The sequence below is a fragment of the Pseudopodoces humilis genome, chromosome 14 (assembly GCF_049639895.1).
Source record: "Pseudopodoces humilis isolate 2021_Gansu_Grassland_sample_001 chromosome 14, ASM4963989v1, whole genome shotgun sequence".
In the NCBI taxonomy this organism is placed as follows: domain Eukaryota; kingdom Metazoa; phylum Chordata; class Aves; order Passeriformes; family Paridae; genus Pseudopodoces; species Pseudopodoces humilis.
The window spans coordinates 18,575,664-18,582,358 of record NC_142213.1 but is presented as its reverse complement, the minus strand read 5'-3'; positions in this window follow the sequence as shown (position 1 = coordinate 18,582,358).

The following is a 6,695-nucleotide window of genomic DNA, read 5'->3' as shown; positions in this document are numbered from 1 at the left end:
TTCTTTCCACAACACTATCAAACCCAGGGATCTCATACACACATTTTCCCAAGCTTCTCTGCTGTTATTAGCAGAAGGCATTGTTCTCAAAGCACCTTCACCTCTTTCTAGTGATCAGTCAAAGGCCTGCCATGTTTACACACTAACAGTCACTTCTCCTGCAGGTCCCCCCAGCTATCCTGTTGTTTTTTAAATGATAATAATGTGTCAGTTTTGCACCAACTCTTCCACCTTTATTATTTCAAAACTGGCAATTCCCATCCTGCCTTTCACTGTAAAATTTGGATGGTGTCTGAGTTCTTGCTCTCTTCATGTTCATGATTTCACAGTCAGGTTACAAGACCTGCTAAAAGGTCTTTTGACAATTCTTAAATCCTCATCCATTACTAAACTTCTCTTTTCTGGACACTTCACTTTCCTACTTTCTTTCCAAACTACAGAGCCACATTAGCTTCTTACTGCTCTGATCACACAAATTGTTATTATTGAAATAGTTCTTTCTCTTTTCACACAAAATATGAATCCTATGGCCTTGTGCAGCAAAGCTGCTCAGCTGTATCTCAGTCCAAGTCTGAATTCCAATTAATTCAGTTTTGGCTGGGTCACAGGTCTCAACTCTATTTCCCCTTCCCTGTCTTATTTTATCATAGTCCTTGCACTATTTGAGTTATCTCAAAACCCTCCATATCTTAAACCTCGAAGATCTTCAAGTGTATCTGACCCAATCCCAAGGTAAGCAGGATTTTTTTTAACTTTACATCCCAAGTCTACAAGCATTCTTATGCTTAATTGCATCTGTGCAAGAATTTATGGGTTCAGGTAATCAATAAGGTAATTAATAATCTGCTGATTCTAGTTCACAGTAGGGACAAACTGACCCTGCCATCACAGCCTGGCTACCAATTCTGCCTTCTAGGACACTGATTTGGTTACCCATAACTAATGTGCCTGCTGCTCACATAATGTATATTCCATTGTCTTTTGTAACATTTTATTCTAAGATTTTGAGATATTCTTTCTCACTTCATTAACCTTAAATTATATAAATTGCCTGCCATTCCTATTTTCTTTCTTTAGACCGCCTCCTTTGGTTCCAGAACTTTCTTACTTCCTCTCTTTTTCCCCTAGAATGCAGAGAGTTCTAGAGTTCGAATCATTCCTGCAGCAGACCATGCAAATTTTTATGACATATGAGGAGGATAACCAGGAAAAGGTCCTGATTCTAATTCTGAAAGAGCACAGTGCAAGGTTTGTAGCAGTTCCAGGAGCCACTTGTCCCTCCATAACCTGTGCAACAGCTGAGCACTACAGTGATTGTGAGACCTTGTCCCCAGTGAAAGCACCAATAGATTTCATGGTGGAGGTACAAGGAAGGTTTGGACTGGGTGTTCAGCAGTTGAACCAGCTGCTCCTTTGACAGCTGAGAGCTGTCATCCTGATTTCCCTTAGGATTCATTTAAAGACAGCTCTAATGCAGATGGAGGCGATAATATAATGTCAAGGCAAGCCCTTATCTCATGGAAGGCAGGGAGTGGGAGCAAAGTGGTGCTTCTGCTCCTGCAGGGTGACCCAGTGAAACACATTCCCATTCCAGAAAAGGCCAAAGGCCACAGCTAGGGATGACACCCTTTGGGGCTGAGAAAGGGCATTTCAGTAAAGGATATTCTGTAATTGATGGAGATCAATTTTGTGGCCAATAGGGTACTAATGGTGGATTTACCATTCCAAAATGCCAGCCTCTATTAACAACAGCTGCACAATGACCTACTTATAAAAAAGACAAGTGAAAATTCCATTTTGGAAGACAGCTGCCTAGAAATTAATATTTCCAAATTAATGTGGAGAGCCTAAATACTACTGCCTCAGGCACTTATGCCAGAAAGGTTAAGTAGCACGTTTAATAGATAATCTCTATGATTAATTTATTGGAAAGAACCAAGTGGCTAATTTCCCCTAATTGAAATTTGCTGGCATGATAAAAAATTTTCATATATAATTCCACTTCCATTTAAATCCATTGTACTAACTTATTATACGAAAGCAAACAAAACTACAGTCTTGAATCCTGCTTTCTTCTTCCAGTAATGGAACAAAATATTTACATGGTCACATAAAAAGTAGTAGAATGGATTCTCAAGGGATCAAACATTCAAATTCAGTCCCTGGTTTCAAAGATAAAAAAGGACCCAGATTTGCAGAGTGCTCCACAGGCATCAGCTTTTGTTTTTAGCTCTGGGACAAATGTGGCTGCAGCTGGCTGTGGGGAATTGGGTAGACGAGGGCTCACTGAGAGCACTCTGGAGGGATTGGAGCAGCTGTGGGGCAAAAGCACAGAGCAGCCTGAGGTCAGGGGGCTGTGTCACTGCACTAACTCAGAAATACTTGAGCTGCTGGTCTATAACTACATGTTTAAATATTTCCCATAAAGTAAGCATCCTGCATTTTCAAGGGTGGGATGTCTTGAAAGGAGAGGTAATTTCTTTTTCAGACTGTGATATTCTGATACAAACTCCTCTTCAGAAGTGGCACAGAGAGAGCAAACTTTATACTAAGCACAGACAGGGAGAAATTGCTCTGAATTTAACTTTGCTAGGTAAATTGGTTAGGCAACACGAGGGGGAAAAGGAAAGGGTACGTGGTACATGCAACAGTGGAGGAAACTTGCAAAGGGAAAAGTTGTACATGTCTTACACAGAACAGAAAACAGCAGTTAGCCATTTCCTTTGGGCCACAAAGTGTTTTGTGCATGGAAAATATCATGTACTGTAAGATCAATGTCTCCATTATATTCATGTTGTCATTTTTGTTCCTGGGCTTGGCTTTTCAGAATACTTTTTTAGTCTTTCTTGGTGGTCAGGAGAGCAATCACAGGTGATGCTTACTTTGGTTATGGCTCCCACTGCTAATTCTGTGTTGTATTGCTTGTCTATTGGAATTAATTTCTGTATGGAATAATTGTTTATTTCTAGTAGCTGTGATTCATATAGTCCTCATAAGGACTTTTGATTCATTAGATAAAAGAAAATTTTGGCAGGTCCAGGTTTAGGAAACATGGATATTGGTAGATCTTGTGCAGAGTTCAGCACCTCCAGGACTTTGAATTCCCTGTAGAGATGCTTGGCACTCCTGACACTTGCTACAGAGCAGTTCTGCTTGGCAGTGCCGAGAAATTGAACCTCTGCACAGTTCTCTGACAGGTTCCTGGTGAGTCACTGGAACTGGGACTCCACACACCCAATCCCAGCTCTTGCACCACATCTTTTGTACTTAAAAGTACAGCTGTCGATTAGATTTGTGATAGGCAAACTTGTCTTGGCTAGAAACTAGAACTGTGTTTTTAATACGCTTTTTATCTATCACAGGTTTTACAGGTTTTAAAACTCATGCAGAGAAGTTCTGCAGATTATACTCTCTACTTTCCCCCTCGGAGGGGTGAGGGATTCTCAAATATTCCTGTTACAGACCTGCTGGGTGTCCGCAGCTTTGCCCTGGGAAGCTGCCCCCGGTGTGGAGGAGGCTGTGAACAGTGCGAGCAGAGCTGGAGCCTCGGGCCCGCTGTCCCGCCCAGCCCCGCCCGGCCGTGCAGGGCGATTCCTGCCGGGAAAACGCCGCCTCCCGGGAGCAGCTCACGGGAACCATTCACAGCGGGGCGGGGGAGCTGGGGAGAGCCGAGAGCGGGATGAGGGAGCGCGGGGAGCAGGGGTGCGGAGGGTACAGTGCAGGAATGCCGAGAGCGGGATGGCGGAGTGTGCAGGTGCGGTGTAGAGTGAGGGATGTGGAGTGCAGGATGAGGGATGTGGAGTGCGGGATGTGGAGTGCGGGATGAGGGATGTGGAGTGCGGGATGTGGAGTGCGGAGTGCGGGATGTGGAGTGCGGGATGCGGAGTGCGGGATGTGGAGTGCGGGATGTGGAGTGCGGGATGAGGGATGTGGAGTGCGGGATGTGGAGTGCGGAGTGCGGGATGTGGAGTGCGGGATGCGGAGTGCAGGATGAGGGATGCAGAGTGCGGGATGCAGAGTGCGGGATGAGGGATGCAGAGTGCGGGATGCAGAGCGCGGAATGAGGGATGCAGAGTGCAGGATGAGGGATGCAGAGTGCGGGATGCGGAGTGCAGGATGAGGGATGCAGAGTGCGGGATGAGGGATGCAGAGTGCGGGATGCGGAGTGCAGGATGAGGGATGCAGAGTGCGGGATGCTGAGTGCGGGATGAGGGATGCAGAGTGCGGGATGCAGAGCGCGGAATGAGGGATGCAGAGTGCAGGATGAGGGATGGGCAGTACGGGATGCAGAGTGCGGGATGAGGGATGCGGGGTCGCTGCGCTGCTGTGCGGAGCGGAGCCGAGAGATGGCGGTACCGCACCGAGGATTCGCCACCCTCATGCGGGGCCCTTCCCTGCCCGGGAGCTGCCAAGCGGTCCTGAAAAGGAATTCTGAACTTCCCTGTTTTCGCTCTTTATACACGCCATGGTGCTTTTGGGTGCCATCAGGGCTGTTCATCTCGTTACCCACGGCAGGTAACAGGAGAGTCCATGGTTTCACTGGGGATTCTCTTAATAATGAACATTTTTGAAAGATGTCACCCTTAAAATACTAGAGACTTGCTATGCTGGCAAGGAAGTTGGGGGTGCCTGGGAGGTTTGGGGGGACACAGCCAGGACAGGTGACCCCAAGTGACCACAGGGGTATCCCTTATGGCATCAGGATGGGAAGGGGGGAAGGAGGAAGGGGGAATGTTTGGAGTGGTGATGTTTGACTTTCCAAGGCACCATTCCAGGGGATGTGGCCCTGCTCTCTGGAGGTGCTGAGCACCTGCCTACCCATGGGAATTGAGTCCTTGTTTTGCTTAGCTCGTGTGCACAGCTTTTGCTTTCCCTATTAAATTGTCTTTACCTCAGCCCAGGGGATTTCTCACTTTTCCCCTCCTCTGCTTGATCCCACTGGTGGAAGGAGAGTGAGCCCTGTGAGGGGCTTGGGGTCTGCTGGGGTTAAACCACAATGGTTATCTTATCATGGAACCATGGAATCAGAGACTGGGCTGAGGGAATTGGGAGGGACCCATCAAAACCATCCAGCCCTGCTCAGACACCCCAACAATCCCATCCCATGTCTGTGAGTGTTGCCAATCTCTTCTTGAGCCCTGGCAACTTTGGGGCCATAACCATTCCCTGGGGAGCCTGTTCAGTGTCCCAGCACTCTCTGGGAGAAGAACTTTTTCCTGAGATCCAACCTAAACCTCTCCTGGCACAGCTCCAGACATTTCCTGAGGTCCTGTCCCTGGTCAGGAGAGTGAAGAGGTCAGAGCTGCCCCTTTGTGAGGATGTTGAAGACCCCAGTGAGGTCTGACCTCAGTCTCCTCCAGGCTGAACACACCAAGTGTCCTCAGCTGCTCCTCATTGAGGGCTTCCCTTCCAGACCCTTCCCCATCCTCGTGGCCTCCTCTGGGCACTGTGCAATGGTTTCATGTCTTTTTAATGCTGTGGTGCCCAAAACTGCCCCCAGCCCAGAGCAGAGCGGAACAATCGCTCCCTGGCCCGGCTGGCAGTGCTGGGCCTGATGCCCCAGGACAGGGATGTCCCTCCTGACTGCCAGGGTCCTGCTGGCTCAGATCCAGCTCCACTGAGCAGGACCCCCAGGCCCCTTCCTGCAGCTGCTCTCCAGCCTCTCATTGCCCAGTGCCAGGTGCAGAATCCAGCACTGCCCTGCTCAGCTTCACACGCTGGGGATTGCCCATCTCTCTCCTTTGTCTGGGTCTCTCTGCAGGGCCTCTCTGCCCTCAGAGGAGCCACCAGCTCCTCCTAATTCAGTGTCAGCAGCAAACTTCCTCCGTGCTCCCCGGAGCCCCGGGTCCCAGTCATTAATGAAGGTGTTGAAAGCACAGGGCTGAGGATGGAGCCCTTCAGAGCCCAGTGCTGCCAGGCCCCAGGCTGGTGTCACCCCAGGCACTGTCACCCCCTGTGCCTGACCCGTGAGGCAGCTGCTCACCCAGCCCACCATGTGTTTATCCAGCTGAATGCTGGGCATTTTGTCCAGAAGGATCCTGGGAGAGATGGTATCAAATCTTTGCTGAAGCCCACAAAGATTCCATCAGCTGGCTCCCCTTGGTCAGCCAGGGTTACCCTGCTGCAGGAGATGAGGTTTGACAAGCAGCACTTTCCCCTCCTGAAGCCGTGCTGGCTGTGACCGATGGCTGTGTGGTCCTGGCAGATCCTCAACACCTCCCAGAATAAAGATTTCCATGATTTTACCAGGCACTGAAGTGACACTGACAAGCCTATGTCAGTCCAGGGTCCTTCTTGCCCCTCTTGAAAACTGGGACAACCTTCACCACCTTCCAGTCAGCTGGGACCTTGCCAGATTCCCAGGACTGCTCAAAAATCTTTCTCCTTTAAAGGAATAATTATGTAGGCCAAACCCCTGTAACACAGGCAGGCTAAGAACATAAATTCTACAACTGTGGGGAAAAAAATCCAGTTCTGTATACTAGAGGTATTTCCTATCAGTTTCTCTTTATTACTGATAACTTTTCATCTCTGGGAAAGGGAACCAGAGTAGAAGTGAGCTTTAAACCACCATGTTTTAATTACTTGCCATTCTAAAAAAGGCAATGGTTACTAAAGTTTAAAACACAGGTAGGAAATGGGCTAACATTCAAAGAGAGATAAAATTACATAAACTAGAGCTTTTTTATATTGGA